Here is a 26,541-nt window from a genome sequence, read left to right as displayed (position 1 = left end):
AGGAATGACTTGGGTGTACTGGAATAGTAAACAACATCAAACTCAAGTTGAGTTGCCATTCAGAAAGCCAGACTGAAGAAGACTCCACCCTCTTGTAGCCTCCTCATCTGGAACACAAAATTCAGTGTTGACCTTGACAGGGGAATAGGGCAGGAGGACCACATTACTTCAGCTCACAGCCCATCAGTCAGGACTAGTCAGTCAGTCTTCCCACCAGCCTCCACCCACCCCTATCCCCAATCCACTGGGAGATAATGCCTTGGAAATACAGACAAATAGATTTCATGTTTGGTAAATATTACTGTCTCTGCCACATAATGCTGCAGAAAGGAGATAAAAGCTGGGATTTAATGATTCAGTCAAATTTTGACAAATAAAATTGTGAGTAAGGGACAGCATTGGTAGGGGAAAGACTGAAACGCAAAGGCGAGAAAACCTCATAGTACGTGATACAAAATTGTTCATCATTTCCTCTGTTTCTGCAATAACAGTTATTCTGCCAATATCTGATCTCCTTTTCTATAGTAATAGAAGCTTTACCTGAGCATAGGTTAATCTATCTAAAGAATTTGTTGTGTAACCTCTTTTGCATTTGGGTGTCCCCATGGGAGTAGTTGGTTCTTATCTGTGAAATGTGGGAGAACTGATAAGTGCAACTTCTGGGATATGCTCCCAAGAGGAAGGACTATGTCCCTCTTCTCTCTTTGCATCATACTGGCCTACAGACACCTTGGGAAGTAATTTTGGTCAACTGTATGACAGCAAACTCTAGTAGTAGTGGAATAAGATAGAAGTAGCAAGAATCCTTGGTACCATCAAACGGTCATACTTTTCTGACTAGTTACCTAGGCTATATTTTGGGGTTTGGGGGATGGGGGTTAACAGGCCAGTGTGCTTCCCTGGTGTTGATGCAGAGGTTATGGATTTCTTTTAAGTGTTTCTTTTATGGGTGATTATACTGGGGAGTGGATCTGGACAGGGGTGACTTCAGTTCTCCCTTGCAACACTTTTATATACATCAAAATGTTTTTTCTTAAGCCAGTTTTTTTTGGAATCACCTTTTACAGCAGCCAAACCTGTATCTTAATATAGACTATTTTAGGTAATATCAATTCTCTCTCTCTCTCTCCTTGTGATATCTTTATAGCTATAAAGAGTTTTGCAGTGAATATACAATTATAAATTTAAAGCTATAATTGCAAAAAATAACCCTGCTTTGAGGTTGATTACACTTTCAGTATCAGAGTTGTGAATATATAGATTAAGCAGTACATTTTATTTCAGAAGCACTGCAGAGGGTTTTCAGTTCCTATGCTGTGGGAATAGTGTGCATACAAGGCAATGGTACAGGTTAAACAGAATAACCGTCATATTGCAGCAGGACTGTGAGAGGCCCTGTTTGAAAACATATCTGCACATCGGTGCCAGGTGACTATATTACATGCTAGAAAATAGAAACAATAGGGGCGCCTGGATGGCTCAGTCAGTTAAGTGTCTGCCTTCAGCTCAGGTCATGATCCCGGGGTCCTGGGATAGAGCCCCAGGTGGAACTCTACACTCAGCGGAGAGCCTGCTTCTCCCTCTCCCTCTGCCCTTCCCTGCCCCACCTCCCACTCATGCTCATTCTCTGTCTCTCTCTCTCTGAAATAAATAAATAAAATCTTTAAAAAAAAAAAAAGGAAAATAGAAATGAGAAAATGGCGTTGGTGGGTGACAAGAGGGTGGGGTGATGAAGGGAAATCAGGACCCCTCCCCAACAACGTTGTGGTGAATTCTACAGGTATGAGTCACAGATTTCAAAGCAGTTAACTACACTGCAAGGTGGACAAAACTGAGTATGTCCTAAATAGTGGAGAAGTCAGAAGTATAGAAAGGTCAGAGAACCCAAGTTGCAACTGAATAACTCAGACACAGAGATTCCCCATATTTTTGGCCTTTGAGAACCAACTGACAAACATAACATTGGCAATTCAACATTATAAAGTAGGGGAGTTTCCAACTCCACATATAATTACTAAATGAATGTCTCTTCACATTAGTCATTAATTGGATGTCAAACCTTTAATGTTCCATGAGACTACCTAGAGAATTTTGTGAAACTATTAATTGACACAAGTGCTACAAATTCTGCAGCAGTAGTGAATAAAGCGGTCATATCATATAACCAAAAATTTTGACAGGGATTATGTGAGCCATTTTACATAAATTTCTTAACACAGTATTTAGTGTTTAGAGTATCAAGGAAAAGAGATACAGAATTGATTTTTTTTTCCCAACAAATAAGGCACAGCGTTGGTTTGTAGTGCTATTACCACATATCTGTAAATCAGTCTCTCATCCTAACGCATTGTTTATATCATTTTTTCTACTGGAAAGTGATACCTATTTTTTTTCCTAATGACTGTTTTAAGCCCTCGTTTTTTTAAAAAAATTAGCTACAGATAAAAAATCTTCATGATGTCCCAAAGTGAATCATTACATAGTATGTCAGATTTGAATTTCAAGTTTTTCATGCCACGTCATACTCTTATCCAATAAAAAAGCCACAGGAAAAATGTTAAGATACTCTCAATCTAGAGCAGCATGATATGCAATAATATGTCATCTTGAGAAAGGTGGGTCTTATGTACACTATACTAAACCAGAATATTAGGTTAATTTTTTTAAATGATGGCAATGCTATAAATATATTGCATTACCTCTCTGTAGCTTTGAAATTTCATTGTAAAACAGGGATAACAAGTAATCCTATGATCTTATCATCCATTCCCATCAACTCTTGTCACCACTGCCACTACCTACCTCTCAGTTGTTAGTGTGGGGATAAAATACAGGAAGGGGCATTTTCCAGAACACCATTCAGCAACTGACTAAAAGCACATTAAGCTAAATAAGGGGAAAAAAAATAAACCACTCAGATTTATGCATATTTAGATTACATATATCCCCTAACCACACATTATTATTCTCCCTTTTACACCCCATATGAAAACAGTTCTACTCTGCTCAAGTCTTCTGCAGCTTCCGCATCACTTTCTTCCCAGGTAATCGTGCGTCTGCTGCCTTGCTCACATATCTGCTAATTCCACCTGGAGCAATATCATTTAAGCAGGTAGTTGTATATCACTTAATTTCCCTTGCTTCTTCCATTACTCCAACACACAACAGACAAAACAAAAACTCTGTTGCATTTGTGAGCTAAATAACAACTTTGTAATACAACTGTTAATGATATGTCTGCATCCTAATAAAAGAAAAGCAAATATTCTGAAATAAAATTAAAATAATAAAGAGCCACTAGATCAGTATTCCACATACCTCAGTGAACATGAGAAGCTCTGAGGAGCTTATTAGAAAGCATATCATTGGGCCCTTGCCCTAGTGATTCTAATGTATCCTCTGTGGTTAAGGTCTAAAAATTTGGGGTTATTAATCATCCCTCTCTACCCTGACGATTCTGATGTAGGTGTTCCAGAGGGTACACTTAAGAAACACTATACTGGATTATAAATTTCGTGAAGGCATGGCTGTCTTTACCTCTGCCTCCCTTGAATAATGCCTGGCATTTAGTGGGCACACTCAAAAAATGTTTGCTCATTGATGCCCCCCCAACCCCAGTCTTTACCATCTCAGCAACTGGAAGTTCCCCTCCACCAGTTGCTCAGGCCCAACTCATTAAAGTCATCTCTGATTCCTCTCTTTTGTGTATACTCCATATCCAATTCATTATCAAATCCTATCAGCAAGTCTTAAAAACAAATCTTACCTCTTCTCACCACCTCCCCCATGTCACTTTGGTGCAAGCCATCCTGCTCCCCAGACTCAAGTCTCTTAGCTGGCCATCCAGGTTGCATCTTTTGCTCCCTATATTAATTTCCTGTGACCATGTTAACAAATCACCACAAACTCAGTAGGTTTAGGGGCGCCTGGGTGGCTCAGCTGTTAAATGTCTGCGTTCGGCTCAGGTCATGATCCCAGAGTCCTGGGATCGAGCCCCGCACCTGGCCCCCTGCTCCGCGGGAAGCCTGCTTCTCCCTCTCACACTCCCCTTGCTTGTGTTCCCTCTCTCACTGTCTCTCTCTGTCAAATAAATAAATAAATAAAATCTTTAAAAAAAAAAAAAAGAAAGAAAAACTTAGTGGTTTAAAGCAATATAAATTTATTCTTTTACCATCTTGGAGGCCATAAGTCCAAAATTAGTTTTAACTGGGCTAAAGTTAAGATGTTGGCAGGGCTGGTTCCTTCCAGAGGATCTAAAAGAAGAATCCATATCCTTGCCTTTTATGGCTTCTAGAGGCCACCTGCATTCCTTGCCTCATGACGCCTTCTTTGTATCACTCCAGCTTATTTCCATGGACACATTAGTTACTACTCACTCTGATCTCCTGCCTCCCTCTTATAAACACTGTTGTGATTATATTGATCCACCTATAATCTAGGATAATCTCCCCGTCTCAAAATCTTTAGTTTTATCACATCTGCAAAAGTCCCTTTTGCCATATAAAGTAAAATTCACAGGTTCTGGAGATTAGAACATGGACATACATCTTTTGGGGGGACAATTGTTTATCTGACCATACTCTTACAATCAATTCTCCTGAGAACTGCCAGAATTAAAAAAAAAAAAAAATCAGGAGATAATCAATCCTAGTCTCCAAATTTTGCATTTGCTTGCCAAATTAAACATAAATAACCTTCCAATAAATTTTTGAAATATAATGTATTTATAAGTTCATAAGACTATTGGCATATACCTGATTGCAGAAAATACATACCATGTGTATTTGTAGTTTAATCATCTAACAAGTTTGAATTCATGGGAGGTTGCGCAAATGAACCAACTGTGTCGAAGTAATGATAATAATATTTAGAATTACTGTAGCACTTTACCAACATTAATTACTGCTCATTCCATCATTGCATTGTTATTTCTTCTTCATAGATTTGGAGCCTAGGGGATAAGCAGATGACTTACCTAAGTCACTGAGGGACCTGGTGTTGAGATTAGAACTCAGTGATTTCTGGCTCTTAGAATGTGTGCTGCTACCACCAGGCCCCATTTTTCTCTTCAGAGATATATCATCATGGAATTGTACTAGAGCAGAGATGTGAAATGGAGCTATTACAAACCTATCTAGTGGAAAGCTCTGGAGAAGCATCTATCAGTGTTAGCAGAGAGGCATATCATAGGACACCACTGCATTTAGAAGTCCGCTTGACTATCCCCATGAAGTAAAGCTTGGAGAGATGAAAAATGATCTATACCATTTAGAAAACACAGCCATCCCACACCCTTGGAAAAAGTTCATTAAAACTTCTTCATATGATTTGACCTCCAATTATATGAATAATTATTTTATAACTCACTTTCTTACCTCTTGTTTGTTCTGCAGATCTAGAATGTACAAGCAAAACCTGATCAAATTCATTCATTTAATTTGAAGATTTTGCTTACATAGAAAAAAATAGTAGTTTAGCATTATTTCTCTTTAATAGCATGCAAAACACTTAAGGCTATAGTCTAACTTCGGCTATTAAAATTATACACAGGCATGTGTTTTTATTAAGCAGTGATTCTTTATACCTTTCCCTTTAGTAGACACCCACACTTCTTTAAAAATAAGTTGGGCAAACACTGACTGTGAATGTGTTTTTGTTTTCTTAATGGAATATCAATGGGAGTTGTACACACAGATCAAGTGCTGTACACATATTATTATCTCTAAATAATTAATATTTGTGTATTATTTCCTTTAGCTGGCTATACATGAATACAGAGGCACTGGTACTACTCATCCCAAAATACAATGTTAGCTGGTTCCAGGGGTGCCTTTGTGAATACTCCCCTGCCAGTGGTTGAAGGGACTAAGGAAGCGCCCTGCTGAGTCCCCTCCCATCCTCCTCAGGGAGTATGTGCTAATTCTATCTTCTCCTATTGGGAAAGCAGCCAAAGGCAGAAACAGGAAGGACAGCACTGTATTCCTAGAGAGAGTAAGGTGCCAACAGTCAGGAATGGAGGAGAAAATGTGAATTTTATAGAATAAGGATAAAAGAAACAGTGATTATAGAGCTCAATCTTTCCATTACAGTTAAAGAGGGAAGTCTCCCTCCTGTGAATGGCAGACAAGGTAACAGAATCCAATTGCAGCCTTATGTTTGCACCACACACATGAAGTAAAATAGAGAAAGGAGCTCATTTGAAGGATTTAAGCCATGGGGCAGAGTCAAATGTGGGGACTGCAATGGGCTTGTTACCCACTAGTGTCTCTGTCACACTTCCGCAAGATCTAACCAGTTATCTGGGCTCTCCACTTGCTCTTGACCTTGAAAGTTTGGCCGATAATTTAGTTGCTATTATTGAGGGAGAAAAACTAGCTATTTTTTTTTAAAAAAAGATAATGGGAGTTACTTCAAAGGATAATTTATATATGTCGATCCATTAATAGAGCAAGTTCTACAAAGCCTTTGGTTTTTATGCAGTAGGAAAAGCGTATGGGTGGGGCAGATATCTACTTCTAAATGAACTTTCTAAAAATGAGAGAGTAAGAAATATGTCCAATGGCAAATCATCCTTCATAAATAATACTGTCTTGTTGGAAAATATAGCTAATTATGTGTCATATATAAATCCACCTGAGCATGAATGCATTTCTGAACATCAGACCTTTTCAATATTGTATAGAAAAAAAATATGTCCCTGCAGAGCCATTTTTCTATGTTTATAATTAAAAAGGAAAGGTGAATATTAAATATCATTTGGAAATTACAATTTTTTACACAGCTGAAAACTTTCTTCAATATTGCAAGAACATTAAATAGAATCTAAATGATCATTATGTATACAACTATATAAATGCCACAATAGATGTGGCATTTTTTCCTTAAACATGCTGCTAAATAAGAAATTCATAAAATGAGGGGAAATTAATATAAAACATTCTTTTAAAATTAAAATCTCTCAGTTCCATGGTAACAATGTATAATAAAGTTAAACAGCAATCACATGTATAATTAAAGCAGTAATTACATGTATATTTAGATCATCAGTATATAGGACTCGATTTGTTCAACAGAAAACAGAAAACACTGCAAAAATGAGAAATGTTGTGTTTTTCTTCATTTAACTCTGTGCTTTAGTCTACCCTCCCCAATTGTAATTTATAAATTCTATAATTTAATCCCAACCCATAATCCAGGAAAGAAAATATTTAGGAGACAGAGAATTAATTCAAAGGAGGTAAAAATACTAGCTGTATAATATATCCAAGGCAATCAAAGAATGAAGGCACTTGAAGGTATTTGAAAGTAAAAGTTACCCATAATTTTAGGCTTTTAAATGAAAAACTCTAAAAGAGAATGTAAACTTGAAAAACTATCCAGAGGATTTGAAGTCTTGTCTTTATTTTGTTTGACCTTTCCTGCATAATAGAGCACTGAACTCAGATTCTGCATCTGCTAATTTGAAGACTTGTCACTTCAGAAATCTGGAAGGAACTGCTGCTCTGTGGCCTGGCCTCTTTGGATTCATGAATAAAGACTATTTTAGTACCATGCAGCTAGGAAAGGTTGCTAGAAATAGTTCCTCCCTGTAGAAAAGATGGCTCTACCACCCTTCTTAATGATGACAGCCTGGATGGTAGATTTCAAAAGAGTGGGCTGCAGGGACCAACTGTCTCAAACAATATCTTGTGATCCAAGAAGCAGACAGTCTAGACTTTGAAGTCTGAATAGGATTCAAGTCATGGCTCCTCACTGTTCCATCTTGGGAGAGTTACCTAACCTCTCAATGCCTCCGTTTCCTTATCTACAAAATATGAATAATAGCAAAATGTATTTGATAGGTATTTTGAGAGGATCAGATCAGATGATTATGGAAAAGTGTTGGAAATACAGCTATTTTAAATATTGTTAAATTCGTGTTTGTTATTGATGGTCTTACATTAGATTTCAAAATGTGGGGGCTCCTGGGTGGCTCAGATGGTTGAGCATCTGCCTTAGGCTTAGGTCATGATCCCAGGTGCTGGGATCGACCCCATGCGGGAGCTGGGAGCCCGCTTCTTCCTTTCCCTCTGCCCTTCCCCTCCCCCAGCTTGTGCTCTGTCTCTCTTTCTCTCAAAATGAATAAAAAATCTTTTAGAAAAATGTGCTTAAGTATAATCACTTACAGTTCTGGACAACCCCATTATTTCCCGAATGAGAGGATTGTCAATATAGTATGATATGATATAATATGATACAATACAACATAATAAATAATTTTAGATCCAGAAGAACCTTAAAGAGTTTATAGCACAATACAATTACAGCTCAGCTTAGGAAGCTGTAGATGTGAAGTATCTTGTCCAAAAATCAAAGTTTTTTTTTTAAGTGTAACAGATAAATTTCTAAAACTAGAATTTAAATCACTTTTTCTTTCAGAATCAGTAAATGATTTTAAAGGTTGCTGTTCTATGGAACTTAATATTAACTTTTTCTACTCATTCTGTTTTCATTAATTAAGGCAATCAGCCTGTGTATAAATTGGCTAATATAACAATCTATTTAAGGCCTGGTCAAAGACCTGAGCCTATGTTGATAATGTCAGATGTAGGGTTAAGGAGACATAGCAGAGATGCCCACTGGCACCTGAAATATTTTCATATTAATAAACACAACTATAAAATTATCTTAGGAAAGTAGAATTAATGTTACCACATGCCTTTGAAAAACTAAATTGTTAATAGCTTCCCCAGAGCATTGATTCTTTCTATGACACCTTAAACAATTTTGTCACTGTAAACTATCACAATTTATCCTCATAAAAATTAAACCTAGTGCTTTGAAGATCTTTGCTGCTTTAAAATAAAGGATGATTATTTGCTTAACAATTAGCAGATGATTGAACTATATAAATCAAGTGTAAAAGAAAATAAAACTATGGAGATTGAATTATACAGACCAACATGCTAGAGTATTCAAATAAACTGGATCAATGCCAACTTTCTCCTTCATTTTGTTCCTTTATCGGGTGCTGCATTCTGCACTATTATCACGTAATAAGTAGAAACAGATTATAACACATTCTGGTTGAAAGAAAAGTAAATACATGAATGATGTACTTGATACATAAAAAGATAGAATATAAATTTTACAATAAAAGTAAATTATTAGTAGAAAAGTTTACATAGGCATTAGAAGGATTGCAAATGTTTTAAATGTGGGACACTTCAGAATACATTACAATATAAGTGTTCAGGCTTTAGATGAAGAACATTCTCTTTGGATTATAAATTGGGCTATAACTGGCTTGAGAAAGCAACCTAATGAGCTGGACAGAAAAAATCTGACCTAAAAGGTCAAGAAGACTCAGGTTGGAACAAAATGGGGGCACCTAAAGAGGAGAGAATCCATTAATGCATTCAGTCTACTACAAATAGTAGACAGATGGAAGAACAAGGATTCGCACTCCCTGTGACAGTATCAATAATTAATGCTTCGGTCATTATAGTCACTGTTTGATCAATCATTTCTGGTAGATCAAAGTGTTTTATTCCTATCCGAATAGGGAGAATAAACTTTTCCGTGCAAATCTCCAATATAGATACATAAGGCATCATTTTTATTCCAACCAAATGTGTTATGCTATTTTTTACTTTTTAAATTTGTTGTTGTGAATTTTTAATGAAACAGGCTTTGTTTAAATTTACCTAACATTTTTCAGTGCTGGCATTACCCGTCATAATATAAGGGACACAAAACAACAAAAAAGTTCCTATTTTCTTGTTTGAGCTCTAAAAATTCTTAATCAGTGAATTAGAATCAGTGTGAATAGGTGGACCTTTTGAAACATACATTCTTCAAAGATTTATTAGTTGTTGCGGTTATAGAAACAAAGCACATAAAACCATGTGCCAAAGTTCTGCAAACAGATAATACAAAGTGTTCCAACCTAAATCCTAATATATTTGCCTTCTTCCCTTCCACTTTCCTCCCTCAGTTCCCTTCTTCATGTCTTTCTTCTTCTGTGCCTCCTTCTCTTCCCCACTCTTCTTGCTTTCACAAACGTCTATTGATTAAAGTTGAATAATACATAGTTCTTCAATAAAATGTTTACAGTCAGTTGTGGTTATAGAAATATATTAATATGTATACAAAGAATAATGACAGCACAGAAGAGATGCTGGTTATTAACTGAGTCTGGGGGAGGGCTGGGGGAGGCTGTGAAAGCAACTGATATGAGTTGAACATTAAAGTATGGCAAGATGTCACCAGGTGGATGAAGGATAGAAGATTTTAGGTAGAAGGAACAATTCTTACCAAGTCTTCTCAGAGAACAGAGTTCTGTCCTTCCGCAATTGCTGTGTAACCAAAGTGGTCACAGTTGGGTTAAACCTTGTCCATTCAAGACAGAATATAACTTGGGTATTCTTTTTCCTCTAGCGGGCTTATTGGCTTTCTAGTCTGCTCTTCTCAGGAAATGAAGCTTGAGAAGAAGTAAACAAAAGAAAGGAGATTGATTATTGTCTGTAGGTAAAAGAGAATCAATCTAAGGAATGCCATAGACTAAGAAGAAACTTGGGACGAAAATACACAAAAGTCAGGGAGAGTTAATTTCCCAGAATTTAGCACCCCAGTGGTCCTTGCCTCTCAGTTTCTGAGAAAAATGTAAAAGAAGAAAGAAGCTATTAATTGTCAGAATTATAGGAGATATTTTTGGATATGATTTACAATATGTTATGTGAATCTAAAATTGGCTCAATTTAAGATTGAATTCAGAGATTCAAGATTCAACTCAGAGATTTTAAAGATTTTTATAAGCCAAAATTGCCTAATCTCCTCCCAGTTTTACTCTGTTCTCAATAAATATCAAGGATGGGGCATAGGCCTAGTGGTGAGGAGATTTTAGATAACTCTAAGTAATGGTATAATAAGACAATATTATATGTATTTCCATACCCTAAAATTGTCCATTACCCTAACTCCTGTAATGTAATTATCCTGTGAGTATCACTGGGATGAGAATCTTTTCCCAAAAAGAGTACAAGAAGCCTTATTTTTCAGTCAGAAATCTTGCTAGCTTACTCCCTTCTCCATTCAGATGGAATCATTTGGGTGATACACACACACACACACACTATCCACAAAGTTTTCCATTGCAGAACATAATATGATAGGATATAATACCTTAAAAAAAAAAAAACAGCTATTTTACCAGTGAAGAGTTTATTTGGGACTAGAGAACTGCAATTCAGGACAAGCAAACATTATGGCGAACCATAGGCAAGTCAGGAGAACCAGAGGGAGAGGGGCTTGGTTTTATAGGGGAAAGGAGGAACCTAGATGGGAACTGTAAACAGCTTCTCATTGGCTGAGTGTGGTGGTTTCTCACTGACTGGGCTGTTGCTGGGCAAAAAGTAATTCTTCCTTCCTAATTCTGAGAGGAGACTTACCAAACCAAAGGAGGAAAAAACAACTGACTGATGGAAGTGGAGAGCACAAAGGGCTCAAGGTGGGAGCCTCGTGTTCTAGAGATCCTTTGTTCCTTAGGGGTTCATCTCCTTCACGTCCCACTTCTGACCACCGTGTAATGTTGACCTTAAGGAAACGGATACTGTCTTAGGATATAAGAAAGCTCCAGTTTTCTAATAGTTTTCCTCAGTATTGGGAGATTGAGCTTAGTGTTTTTTGAGGAAACTTTTACAAAGAAAGTAAAGCCTTGGTTCCTAGCAAATAGATATTTTTATTTGCATTAAATTATCCCATTTCTATTCAGCAAACAGTTTAGGGGCCTCTATTATGTTAGTCATTGCACTGAGTCCTGTAAATAAAATTAAATTCTTAAATTTTCCTAAATTTAAAATGAAAAATAGAGAATTTACTGTTTGTTCAGTCAACCTTTCCCAAAGGGAAGCCACGTAGTTAAAAAGTCTGTCTAGGACCAGAATGGAAAATAATTTTGGAGATGCTAAGAGGGCTCTGAAGAGAAAAGAACATACAGCAGGGTAATGGCTTACAGCTGAGCCACTCTTTGGGTTGATCAGCCTTGTTTTGATTTAAAAATAATTATAACAATACTAACACAGTAGTTTGAATTCTAGAAATGATCATATAGAAGATTCTTAAATAATAAAATTTTTCAAGAGGATAACAGCAACATCTTTCAAGTAAGATTGAGGCGAAAATCAGCGAAAGAAATTTGCTGGTACTTTGACTTACTTACTCACAGGAGGCTTTCTTGGAGGATATTTTGAATAGGTTTCTATCCGGTAACAAAACTTCACGAAAGACTGAGCTGAATCATCCAGACTAATAGGTCCAGGCAACATCTTTTGATTATCCCTTTGTTTTAAGTCTGAGATAGAGGAAATGTAAACAATCAATTATTTAAAATTCAAATATTTTGAAGTCCTTCTCTTTCTCTCATATACACACACCAGAAAACCAAAAATACCTAGGAAATGACCCAGAATTCTTACTCTCTAACTAAAGCTTTAGTTGAAATATATGGACTTTGGTGGCTAAGTCATCAGAATTGAAATCCTGTCTTTCCCATTTATGAGTTATGTGATACTTTTCTCTGATCCTCATTTTCTCATTGGTCTAAACAAGGCTAATGCTATTCTTAGTTTTGTTTGCAAGAATTAGAAACTATGTATGTCCAGAGCTGCACAAAATGCTTGTACCTACTAGGTATTATTACTTGAGTAGAGAGGTTTTATCTAGTAACCAAAAGGTATCCATTCAACTAATAATATTTTTCTCAAGGAATTAGGATAGATTCAGCTTAGGGATTATTTTTTTCCTGTGTTCCTACACTGAATAAATTAATCAGCCAAAATCTATGATGTAATAAGTTAACAGGGTCTGGACATAAAAAAAAATGTGAAAACTCTTCATTATTTGATTTCAAAGTTCACTCATGTTGTTTTATATTCATATTAATCTGCTGTATTAATCACTTGGGCTTTTGAACAATTTTTTTAGAAAAGAATTTTACAGAAGATTTGCATTTCACCCTTTAGATCCTTTTGTTAATTTCAGTTCATTTCAGAAAATGTCTAAAGTCTTTAATGAAGTACTATCTTCATTTATTAGTGCACTATAATTTGGTGAACTTCAGCTTAAAGTACAAGGATGACATAATCAATTATAATTGTTTTAGAAATGTTTTTTGTCTTAATTTTTTTTAAGCTCCAAGGTAATAATAGCACTTCTCATCAGCAAAATACCTTACCCAGGTGAACTAATAGGAAAGGAGTGTTCTCTGGTGGATCAACAAGAAATTGAGAGTTCGGAGAACTAAGTTCTATTTCTGTCCCCTCTATTGACTTCAGTGATTTTAGATAAGTCACATAACATAGGCTGTGCTCTTCACATGTAATGTTTCCTGCTTTAAAAGAAGTTAAAGAAGTACTTCTTGACTACTGCTGGATAGAAAAATTAGATAATTCCACTCCCCATCCATACCCCCCCCCCATTTGTTGTCCTTTCGCTTTCTTGTTTCTTCCAGTTTGTTTATCTTTCAGTATTTTACATATGGGGGTGGGGAGGAGCAGGTAATGGTGAATATTACTCTGAAATAAAAATTCCAGTTTGGAGACAGAAGGACATGAGTTCAAATTCTGATTCTTCCTTTAATTAGCTGTATGGCCTTGGGCACATCCCTTCACTCTTCTGAATTGTTTCTTTGCATTTAAGGTACAGTCAATGATATCTGTTTCTCAGGGTTCTGAGGAGTAAATTAATATTTGATATGCATCATATCTCATTACTTAACAACTTTTCTGATTGGCTTCCCCATCTGATATAATCTTTACTAAAAACTATGAAAAGCTTTCCAGTCTTGCTTTTATAAAAAGCCACAGTCCTTACAATGAACCAACAGCACCAAAATTTCTAACCCCCGTCCAAAACACACACACACACACACACACACACACACACACACACACACGGCTTCTCCTCGTCTTTATCTTCTTAGATCTTGATAATTTCTAATTTCTCTCTCACTAGTTCCTTGTTAGTCATATTGGCATCCTTGCATTCTTTTACCTTATAGAATTACTTCTGCCTCAGAGCCTTTGAATTTACTCTTCCTTTTTTCTAGAAACTTGTTGCCCCATATATAATGACCATTTACCTTCTCATTTCCTTTGGGTCTTTGCTTCCATGTTACACTCTAAGTGAATACTTTTGTGACCTTGCTGTTGAAATTTACCATCTCCTTAGTCCAGTACTTCCGGTCTTACCTATGACTCTTGTTTACCTCTCTCTTATCTCTCTTCTTACATTATCTATTATTGCATTTCATATCAAATAACCCCAAAACCTAGTGGCTTAAAAAAAACCCAAACATCTAAAAAATGCATTTATTTTGTCACACTTTCTGAGGGTCAAGATTCCTGTCATAGCGCAGCTAGATGCCTGTGGTTCCAAGTCTCTTACGAGATTTCATTCGCGCTTACAGCTATAGTTATGGCCTTATCTGAGGTTTCCTGTGGGAAGAACACACTTCCAAGTCCACTCATACAGTTGTTAGCAAGATTCAGTTCTTTGTGGACTGTTGGACTGAGGAACTCCATTCTTCCTTGGATGTTGGCCAGAGGGCTCCCCTAGTTTTCTGCCACATACATCGTTCCATAAGGTAAACAGCAATTCGCTTTCCTCAGAGAGAAAGCAAAAGAATAAGAGAGAATTCCAAGATGGAAGCTACAGTATGTTTGTAATCTCTAAAGGGATGCCTTTGCCAATATTATCTTAAAATATGTTACTAGGTCTAGCCCACATTCAAGGGAATGGTTTTACACAAGTAGGTGAACACCAGTAAGAGGGGGTCATGGGGGGCTATCTTAGAAGATGCCTACCTACAATACAGGTAAGGGATCTTGTTGTGTGCACTGTTGTATCCCCAGGGTTTTTAACAATGCCTGGTGAATAGTATATTTTCCATATGTATTTGTTGATGGGACAAATCTAATCCAAATTGACATAGTGTCTAATAAATGATTGCTACTGTTATGAGTGCTTGAATAATACAAATGACTATTATTCCTCAGATTATATTAGATTTGAATTCCTATGATTAGAGTGAGTTAGACAATATGAAAGAACACCTTGGGGTGTTTCCCCTAAAATCTTCATGTTTTGAAAACAGTAAATCTCCTTTAGCTATCAAACCTGCAAATAATAGGAAGACCCTAATGACTACATGAAAAACTGTAAGACCAGAAGGAAAGACAACTAAAGACTGAGAGTACCTATCAAATTATACTGTATAGCAATTGTTGGGAAATGAGGTTCATGGGGGAAAAAGTTTGAAAGTTACTTATTCTTTCCCACTGTACAGTTCTGTATTTCTATTATTTTTATTTCTGGAAAAGTGTGAATTGCTATTAAGGAATCAGTATCCATTCCTTAAAGGCTCTTTTCCTTTGTGAAAGGAAGGTCTTGCCCTCATATAAATATTGTTTACTACAAATTTATGCCTTTTACTGAAATGAGACCTGGGAAAATCGTAGGAATTAGAAATTAGCAGTAGAAGAACATCCATAGCAGAAAGAACATCTTGTTCCCATTTGAAGCTAGGTGAGATTCAACTGAAGAAAAGTGCAGTTTGATGAGCTCAACAACATCTGTTTCTCTTGTTTTTAACTGTTCTTGTGAGTAAATGAATAAATGACAGGTGCCGAAGAAGAAAAGGAATGCCAAGAAAACCCTGACTAGGGATGAGATGCTCTCCTGTCCTGAAGGGACAACTGTGCAATGGCAGAGAGTCTGGTGTCCATAAGGCTGGCTCAGGAGAAGGTGGGAGAAGCCTGCCGATGCCAAGCACTTATCCTGTGAGAGAGACCCTATGTGTGATCCAAGGTGGTAGGTGGGCCCTGAGGAGGAGCTGAGAAACCAGACCTAATAAGGTTCTTCTGTGGACAGGATAGGAAAACAGCCACTTTTTGCGCTTTCACTTTGGTTCTCCTTTGCTCATTGTAGCTAATACTTCAGGTTAGTGATCTGTAGCTTCCTAAGTTATTCCAGAAAATGGGAAAGTCATATGTTCAGGTACTGACACATCTACCTTTCTGTTACACTGGAACTCAGATTACTTAAAGACCTTGTTGGCAATTGAGCAGATGATGCTTCCTTTTGCCTCTAATGACCATGGGCCCCAAGATACGAATACCAAAGTTTATTCCCAAAGCAGAAAGGTGCAACAACTGGGTGGCAATGCTTGTGCACTTTTCTGGGGTCACTGATGCAGCATGAGCTGAATCAACTGCACAAACATATCCCCACCAGTGCTAATTTGGCCCCTGTGAAAGCTTTAACTCCAAAGGGGGGGGGGGGCTCTGGAAACCAGGTGGAGAGGTGGTAAGGTTGAAGCCCCCCCTTCACTCCCTCTGTGAACCCTGTACTACAAGGGAGGCAGGGAGTGTTTCTCTAATATGCCTTCCTTGGGAGAAAAAAGAGCCTTGAGATTAAGTAACTTTCTTAGAACGATACAGCTTATTAACACCAGAATTGTAATTTTAACCAACCCAGAAGTACTGGGAGGAAAAAAAAAAAATTTTAAGTGACCATATCAAGAATAAGAATACTCTTTAGGAGCCATGAAATTATAAATATGACATTTTTTTCTCTGCTATCTGGAAGTTAAACTGGTCTAAAGAGAATACATTGAGTTTCTCCGCAAACAATGTATTAGATCATCTTAACTATATTCCTGTGTAAACTGCAATGGCATTTGTGCAGCCGTGATGGAATTCGCAAAAGTGTAAGTGCACAGGAGTTGAAGGCTTTCATTGGAGTTGGAAAACAAGAGCACTGATGTACCATTCCTTTTAGAATAAATCCCAGCTTCATTTAATTCAGAATTAGAAGATTTGCAAAAGAATGAGACAAATATGGTTAGGCTAGAGGTAGCAAAAAAGTGTAAAAACAGTCAGCAAAAATATGCTAAATAAAAGCTGTTATTTACATTAGCACTTAACAGAGTAAACAAGAAAGAGATTGTTTTACTAATAAAGACAAAGGTAACAATGCAGTTGTAACAATTCAGGTTTTTAAAACTATATTTCAATCATTTAAGGGGCATTAATGAAAACTACTGTGAAACCAAATGTAAACAAGTGTGAAAGCAAAGAGGTAGTGCTGTCTAGTGGATAGAACAGGGAACTGGAAACGCCGGGCCTTGGAAATTGTATTCAGATGGGCCTCTGACTCTCTATGGGACTCAGGCAAAGGCACTTTATTTCTCAGTGCCACTGTTTTCTTAACTGCAACACAGAACTCATGAAAACCTTAACTATATTTAACACCTAAATATACTATATGATGTACTGGTTCAATTACAGATATGCAAAAACTTGCAAAAAAGTAAGTACTTCGTACCAATTTATTTAGCCCTGCTATTCTTTATTCAAAAAATAAGGCCAGGGAAGCTCCAGCATATCAGACAAATCAAAATCGATTTGCTCTTGTGGAAGTGAGCAATGCGTGAAACACCCTTCCACCCACTTACCTACCTGCCACTCTTCCAGCCTGGCTGTTGCTAAAGGGAGTGTAGCAACCTCACAGCTCTGTCGGTGACAGTTGAGAAACACTCTTCTTCAAGATGCCAACAGACCTCGGTTCAGGGGTTCTAGCTCTGGTTCCTACATGTATTGCCCGTGTGTTTTTGCAAACTTCATATAATCTATTTCCTCCTGTGTGAAATGGGGATCACATCAAAAAGATAGCCTTAATAAAGATAGTGTTACAATGATCTCTGGAGTCAGGGCCCTTGACCTCTTTGGTTATTTCAATAAGGGCCTAGAATTTTTATCAAATCCTTCATTAACAGGAGAAAGAAAAGGAGAGAGAAAAATACATTGTTCTCTACTGATAGGTTTCTGATAATGGAGATTCGCCATGCCTCTCTGAACTAAGAAGGACCCTTGCATTCATGATTGTTGACTAAAAAAAAACAGTGACCATAAACTGAGGCAAAACCCAAAAATAATTGTACTGAGAACAATAGTGTATTATTCACATAACCTTAGAACCCGTCTACATCTGAAGAGAAAACCTTTTAAGTTGTAAGATTCCATGCTGAATTCAGATTTTTAATATTTTTTCCCAGTTTCTTCATACTGTCTTCTCTCTCCCCCCTGACTTGCACCCTCTCATGTCACCCCCTCTTCCTCCTACCACCTTCACTTTCTTCATTTCACCTTTGGAACTTTCCAGCTCATGTTTCAAAGCTCTAATTGGTTTCTGGGTTTTCTGCAAATCTACGGATGACTTTATCTTAACTTTGCTCACATAGTTATAGGTAAGTTATGGCCATATAATTATATTAAAATGTGGATAATATTTAAGTCAGTTAAAAGAATTACTGCATAAGCCATTAGATAAGTAGCTCTTAGATGAGTAGCAGCAAAATGGGTGTTGGCATTCTTATATTTCTCTACTTAAATCCCAGAAAATTAAGATCATCAAAAGAGAGCAGTTCGGCTGTCAATAATACATTATTACTCCTGTCCTGACCAGCACTTCTTTGTGTAACATTCACTTTATTATAATTATGACTAAAGAAAAGACATTGCATTAGCACTCTTTATCAGATCTTATTAAGGGTATTTTGAACTAAATGCCTTTAAATTGTTTGAATGTAAAAATAAGAGTTATTTCGATTGTGTAGGTGACATCTTTGTCATTTGAAAAATATCAAAACAAAAATTCTTAAACTTTAAGCTTAAATCTGTTCTTTTCTTCAATTGAAACGAAAATGCAGCACATTTTTTTTAATATACACAAAATCTTTCATCATGTTATGTTGGCTAAATATATTTCTAAATAGATTTAGTAAACAACTCGTAAATAACTCCATTGAGAATAAACACTCAGGCTTGAGTTAAAAGAAGTACACTGAAAAAAATAGTGATTTTAGTTATACATTGGAATACATTTTTGTTTTTTAATGACCTGCTTGGGTTAACATTGACTGTAAATAAACTGCATAAGTCTTCAACCAATTTCTTAAACCTCTATCCTAATTATTAATTCCTCTTTAGTTATTTTTAAATCCTATTGTTACTAAATGGAAACGCTATGATTGGTGTCAAATACTTGAAGAAATATAACAGCGTGCACCCAAACTTAAAAAACAAATATTGTCCACTGGTTTCCATTATTATCTTATAAAATATCATTATCAACATAAATACTATGGTCAAAATATGGGGAAATTATATCAGAATTCAGTGTGAGCAGTGGCCGAAGGTGGGGTGGCTCAATTTGACCCAAAAGCTTACTATGACCAAACCTTGAAAATATTACTGGGTTCTTTTTTCTACAGTCTCTCTAAACAAAGTTCCCTTGATCCAGAGTCCTTTTCAAATCTTATTCTGCCCTAATGCTAACACATTTTCACATCATCCTTCCTTGGTCTTCACATCTAGTAGGCCACGGTAATAGGTTCCTTCAAACATGGCCTTCTAACCTGAACACTTGCAAGTGAATAGGAAAGACATTAGCCACCTACCTTTCATATGACTGAAGGACAACATCTGGTAAATGGTACTCCCTTTTCTAAGTACATAGTTTTAGGGAATTCACCCAAAAAATAAAAAGCATGTTCCACTAATCACCTTGATATAGAATTTTTAGAGGGAAGCATTACTTATACACTTGCACTGTTCAGTGCAGCACCTAGCACTTCTTGGGTGCTTAATAAATATTGAACAATCCAGCAATCAAGCCCTCCAGGCAATGGCTAAAGTTGTTAGTTGACACATATGCAGACTGTACACAGTAGGAATTGCCAATCAAACAGCCAGATCTGAACACACAGAAAATAGCAGAGACAATAACCACAGCATCACCTTCAGATACAAAGGACAATCTATATGTATATATTGTGCTACAGAGGAATTTAAAAGTATCATAGTTTTTACATAACTCATGGTGTGTGAAATTAACCAAGTACACACTTTTCACTTCAGTTAATGTGCTTTGCAAAAGGTCAGCAGTCTCAAATTATTTCTTAAGTAAATAATGCCTCTATCTGAACTGAATCCAAAATTGTCCTGGGTGCAGGGGTCTGACTCTTTTATGCCATAAGATGTGGAATTGCCTCCAACTCTAAGACTTTGAATTACTCACTTGTGAGTCTATGATATGAAATAGGTCTCTTCACTAACATGTCCACGTAAGAATTAGAGGTATAAACTTTACCTTTAGCACAAGGTGGTTACTTTGAATTTCAAGCCTTTGTAATGAAAAACTCTCATTTGCATTTCAGACCATTAACATGCTATTAACACGGGAAACTGTGTTATTGCCCTTTTTGCAACATCATTTCCTGCTGGCCTCAAAGAGTTAATGAATCTCAGTATCCCTAATCTTCGTGCAAAGGCCTTACTTTTCCTAAGGGATCTGACCCAGTTATAAAAAATAAAAATTGATCCCCGTGTAAAAAGCAAGATAAATGAGGGTATGACTGTACTGAGATGATGGGAAAAGCCTTCACGTGTGTATCGTTGTTCTTCTCACCTACATTTTCCTGTGATCCTTGTTCTTGTGTCAACCCTTTAGTGAATACTGCTTGAGCTGCTTAAAATTATACATTCAATGTCAGCTTTATGCTCTAAGGAATATTTAAAGTGAGACATCGTTCACTTTTGCATAGAAATTAGCTCCGCAGTGTGAAAACTGGCTTCAGGTGAATTCTACTTTAAAAAAAAAAAAAAACTGCAAGTGAGAACAGGAAGGACCTGGAAGCAGGCACCACAGTCATAAGAGAATCACGACCAGCAGGTGGAGGGTCCAGTCTATTCAGAAAATTATCTTATATTCAGATGAGTGTAGTCTATTTACTGTATAAAAAAGTTACATTCAGATTAGCAAAAAGAGTCCTGGCATATCTAAAGCATGCACAGAATATTTTTTTCTACCTTAAATTCTCAGGAACATAGTGAACTTGATTTACCCTTTGACATTTAAGAAGGCAGTGAAACACACACAGCATACTGAGGAGCTAGTCTTTTATTTGCTCTCTAAAATGCATCTTGATATACTCTTATTCCTCCTGACCAGCAATATTGAGGCAACTCACCCAAACACAGCACTTGGCTGACTTGCATTCAGCATTTACTGAGTGTTTATGATGTGCCTGGCCCGGTAACAGTTGCAGAGTATAAATGAGGAAGACATGCCATTTGTGCTCTTAGGAAACATACCTTCTAGGGGAGAAGACAGACATTTATAGATCATTACAATGCAATGTGGTAAAGGCTAAAATAAAGGCATGAACAAAGTTTCTTGGAAGCACAGAGCAGGGGACAGTTAATCAGGGATGGCCAATGAGAAGGCAAAGTAAGAACATTTTGAAGACATTTGAAAGAATAAGCAAATTCCAAGCAGAAAGAGCAGTTATCCACATCCTCAAAGCCTTTCTCACAGTTCTTTCAGAATATCATTGTAGGGCCACACAGATTTCCCTCTCAAGTGGATGGGGGTACAGAGGGAATCTTCACTCTAAAGAGTAAAAATACTTTTAGGGTGTCTCTGAAGTACCTGATATTAATCTGTTTGCCACTTGATGGCAGTGAGATTTCTACTGACTTACCTAACATAGGCAAAAGTGGTAAAGGTCACTTTAGGCTTGGCACTAGATATGCAAAGATGAGTAGAATTTGGCCTGTGATCTCCAGGAGCTTGTGGTTCAGGAGAGCAACAGACAGATAGTCATGGAATACCAGCACTATCTGTTAAGTGCAGTTAAAGAGAGATGCATTGGGTGCAACGGGAACATAAAAGAAGGAAAATAGCCCATCTAGAAAGGCATCAGAGAAGCAAAGTGTCTTTAAGCATACGACGTTTGACCCGAGTCTTAAAGGCAAAGACATGGACAAAGATTGAATGGGAAACCAGGCAGAGGAAATGAAGTAATACATGGAAGTATCGAATAGCATTGCCTGTACCAGGCTCATCGAAAAGTTAAGTATCATGGGATATAAGGAAGAAGGTAGGAAGAAGGGATGAACCTGGGGAGGTGAACAGACAACACATATCTGGGAGATACTACATACTTTCAGAAAGACCTCTATGTTAAGTTATAACTGGTGGGCAGGCATTTTATAAATAAGAAAACTAATATCTCAAGAGTTGAATGACTTGCCAGGGTTGCAGAAGTAAATAGCAGAGCCAGAGGTTAGATTCAAGTCTGTCCTATTCCAGAGCCCACTCTTCTTGACCACTACTCCATAGATGACCATCTTAGAGTTGGGGAGCTATTTCAGATCTTCCATGAGCTTAACTCTCAGTTTCATTCCTCTTGTTATCTATCCATCTATGATAGGGTGGAAGGAGTAGGGCTGTGGAGGGAAAAAGTCCTGCTATACCAGCAATGTGTTTGGGATCTACAAATATGGCAGATGTAAAATTGTTGGGAAGAAGCATGCCACACAAGTCCTAATGTGATATCAGAAGCCAGTGATTTTATTTTCCCACTAAAGCAACAGAGTATTATGAAATTAAAGTCCTAATTGGGCCCAGAATGTTAATAGGTACAGCTGTATAACCCAATCATAAACAAAGAAGATGATAAACAGAAAGGAAATCAAATGTAAGAATGCATGGCAACTAAGTATGCAGCCTAGATAATTTGAAGAGGAAGAGGGATGGATGTAATGTTAGCATAAAATATATAAAATAATGCTTCTCAGATGGAGGGGAATTTTTTTTTATTCTCTGGCAATGATATAATCAGAAATATTGGATTTAAGTTGATAGAGAACACTAATTTACTTAGTAGAAAACCCTTTAACAGAAAGGTCAACCACAGAATACAAAACCTTGGATATATGTGAAAGAAAAAAAAAACACTTAAATTTTTCAGTTTGTAGTTTTTCAGACTAGTTGAATCTATCCTGTACCCACTGGAATCCGTCAACATTCTGCAGGGGCTGAGGCACGCAGTTGACTTCACAGGGGCCCTTTCTGCCCTACATTTTCAATGATGCTGTGACATCATATCAAGTTTCACTAAAATACTGTCCAGGAAAATGGTTTGCTGCGCTCTTTGAAAGAGCAGCATCATGTCAATAATAGCTGACAATTGAAGGAAACCATGATTACTCTCAAACACAAAGACAACCCATCCTTCCCTTTTCCTCCTCCTCTGAGCGAAATATGGGAGGAACAGAAAAGATGTCGAAGTTAAAACAGGAATTAAAGAATCTGCAGGAGCTACACATGCTCTTTGAGCTTATGTTAGTTAACATCTCCCCTGTTTAGTAATTGGTCAGATTAAGAATCTGAAAGGAGTGAAGTTAAGTATCTGTTTGAGGAATGGAGTTTGAAAGCTTCCGGTTTGAACACAAAACATGTGTTCTTAAGCTGGGTTTGTCAAAGAGGAACATCCTCCTAAAATCATTTGCTATGGATTCATTTGAAAATGTAATGACAAATACTCTGTTGAAGACCAGCATTTCAATCTGTGCATACATATTCATCAATTTCTTTAGGAAAATATTGCAGGTGGCACTAAAAGAAATTTGTATTTTGGCACTGATCTCATTCATTTCTTAGATGCAACATATTATCTACAGAGGCTAGGTCAGTTGGACTACAAGTCGTTCTCAGTTGAGAACATCAAGTGCCTTGTTATTTTAAAGGTATTATTAGGGACAGCAGAGCATATGATAAAGTATAAGACATCGTCTGTGTCCTCAAGGAAATTATAAAATTGGGGAGGCATAGCTGAATGCATTACAAAATTTTAATGTGAAGTAGAACAAGTCATTGATACAGAAAATAAGAGTCGGTAGAGGGATAAAGACCATTATTCTTTAGAATCTAATTCAATGCACATGAAATAGCCTTGGTTTGATCATATACATGCAAATCTCAACTAGACCTCCTAATTGCCTAAGCATGTTCACTTTCCAGTTTCCAAAACAGGCCTCTGGCATCTTTACTTTGTCCTCAAACCATCTGCATCCGCACCCCCCCAGCTCACCCCCTTCCTTCATTAACAAAATAGAAACCCTCATACTTCAGATGACATCACTTTCCCACCTATAACTATATAATAGCTTTCCACTCCTTTAAAGTAGCATCTAGAATTTTACCATGCCTACAGAATTAGATGGTATGTCACCCGCTTGCCTCTCTTACCATTTTCTACCTCTTTCCAATTTGCACTCTTGACTCCAGCCTCATCGACCTGTTTCACTTCCTGAACGGTCCCTCTTCATTACCGTCTTGTGCCTTTGCACCTGCAGTTGCCTCTGCCTGGATCATACTTCCCCTAAACCTTCTCAGCTCAGCCTTTCTCATCCTTTAGTTTGCAGCTCAGATGTCATCTCTTAAGAAAGGCCTTCCTTTACCATCTGATCTAAAGATGTTCTCACAGAACCCCTTCCCCTAAACCAAGCATTTTCTAGCACATAGCTTTTTAAAAAAAAAAAAAATCCATCCCAAACTGAGGTTTTATTGGAACAATTTTGATAAATTTATTTCACATAAAAACATATTAAATACAGTAAAAGTTATTCCCTCACTGTACAATGAATCCATTATTTCATAATTTATAGATCTCCTATTTCTCTTTAGTCCTCAATATCTCAACAAAGTCTATTCCCCAAAATTTTTGTAGCAATTTATAACTGTTTTTACATTAAAAATTGAATATATTTAACATACAGCATGTTTTGATATACATAGTGAAATTATTATTACAGTCAAGCTAATTAGCATACCTATCTTCTCAGGTAGTTACCATTTGTGTGCAACCATGTGTGATGAGAACATTTGAAATCTACTCTCTTAGTAAGTTTCAAGTATATACTATAATGTTAACTATAGTAATCATGTTGTACCTTTGATCTCTGGAATTTATTTCTTCCAAATAATTGTGACTTTGTACCCTGACCAACATCTCATCCCCTCCACCCTTGTAACCACTCTTCTATTCTCTGCTTCTACAAATTTGACTTCTTTAGATTCCACATATGGGATTATGTAGTATTTTTCTTTCTGTGTCTAGCTTATATCTTTTCTCCTTAACACTATGGTTCTCTTTTGCCTGCCTTGTCCTATTGAAATGGAAATTCCAGTGGGAAAGGGACTTTTCTCATGCCCCCAATACCTCACGCTATGCCTGGCACATGGGGCTCAAAATATATCTGAATGAATCAATGCATAATTTTTAAAATAGCAGAACTCGAAAGTATATGTGCAAAAGAAAAAAATAGAAAGTGTGTTATTTGCAGGTTAATCTTGACACAGGGCTTAGAGCAGTATAGGCTTCCAACTCCTCTATTCAGGTGTGGAAAAAGTATTCTACCTTTGTTGTTTGTCATATGCATGGTTATTCTAAACCATTAGATAAATCCAACTTGTGTGTGGTTTGAGTTGATAATCAAAAGGATCAAATATTTGTAAAATGATAGACTTGACTTTACATAATTTCTACCCACTAATTTTCCATCCATGTATTTTTGGTGAGGTTTCCTGCGTCCAACTGAGCTGGACAGATCATCCACGAATAACTAATTTGTGAGCATGATATAGCACAATTACATATTCATAAGTATGCTGAAGAATGCAAACTGTTGAGTAACTAATAGTCTATTACCAGCAACCAGTGGTGTGACACCCTCCTCTAAGCCCCTAAAAGAGAAGTGGATTCTAACTTACTAAAGCTATGCTACCAAATAAAACAGAGTATTGACTGTTGCAGTGTATCCTGGGACTTAACGCTTTTCTTAATAGGAATGAAGGTGACAGTCCATGAAATATGTGTCCCTTTCAATGTTTCTTAATTTAAGATTTAACATTTCATTAATGTGGACTTAGGAAGAGAAAAAAGAAGTCTAAAGGATCCAATTCAGAACAAGTAGTCAAGGTTATTGAAATAATTCTCTACACATTTTTCTTTGCACACATGTAATTTAATGTGAATCTCGGCAATAGCTTCAAAAAGTGAGTACCTCTTAAGAGATTTTTAGTTACTTTTAGAACCACTCTCTAGGTTCTTATAGCCACTTTAAAATTAAGATGGCTTGGGGAAAAACTCCTCTGCCATTCCTGAAAAGAAGCTTTTTTTTTAAGTAAAAATCTTTTTCTTTTCTTAATTTTATTCTTCAGCTATTTCCTTTAATGTGCTTACTGATATAATGCAGGATAATGTTGCTCCTAAGTTCTGAACATGTAGTTATGGACTGATAATTTCATAGGTTAGAACATTCGGTCAGAACACTCGTTAGATTAGCATGTCCTCTCTCCTATTCTATAATTTTTCATATATCCATATGTCTATCTAAACACAAAAGACAGTGGCTGCTCTCTGCTGAGAGATGAAATGGAAATCTCCATTACAATACATTGTCTCCTGTATGAATGCTCTACATTCGCAGCTGTCTTCACTGTATTAACTGATGTCATCTTGCGGATTTTTAGCCTTGTCTAAACTGCTCTTGCAATGACACTAATAATGAAAAGATACATCATGAGGAGCAGTTATTAATATATAGCACTAATTCATAAGATATTGTTTTGCCTAGCACTACCATATTACAT

This window comes from Ursus americanus, chromosome 35 (genome assembly GCF_024610735.1).
Source record: "Ursus americanus isolate L20-20 chromosome 35, mUrsAme1.1.p, whole genome shotgun sequence".
NCBI lineage: Eukaryota > Metazoa > Chordata > Mammalia > Carnivora > Ursidae > Ursus > Ursus americanus.
This window is presented reverse-complemented; position numbering follows the sequence as displayed.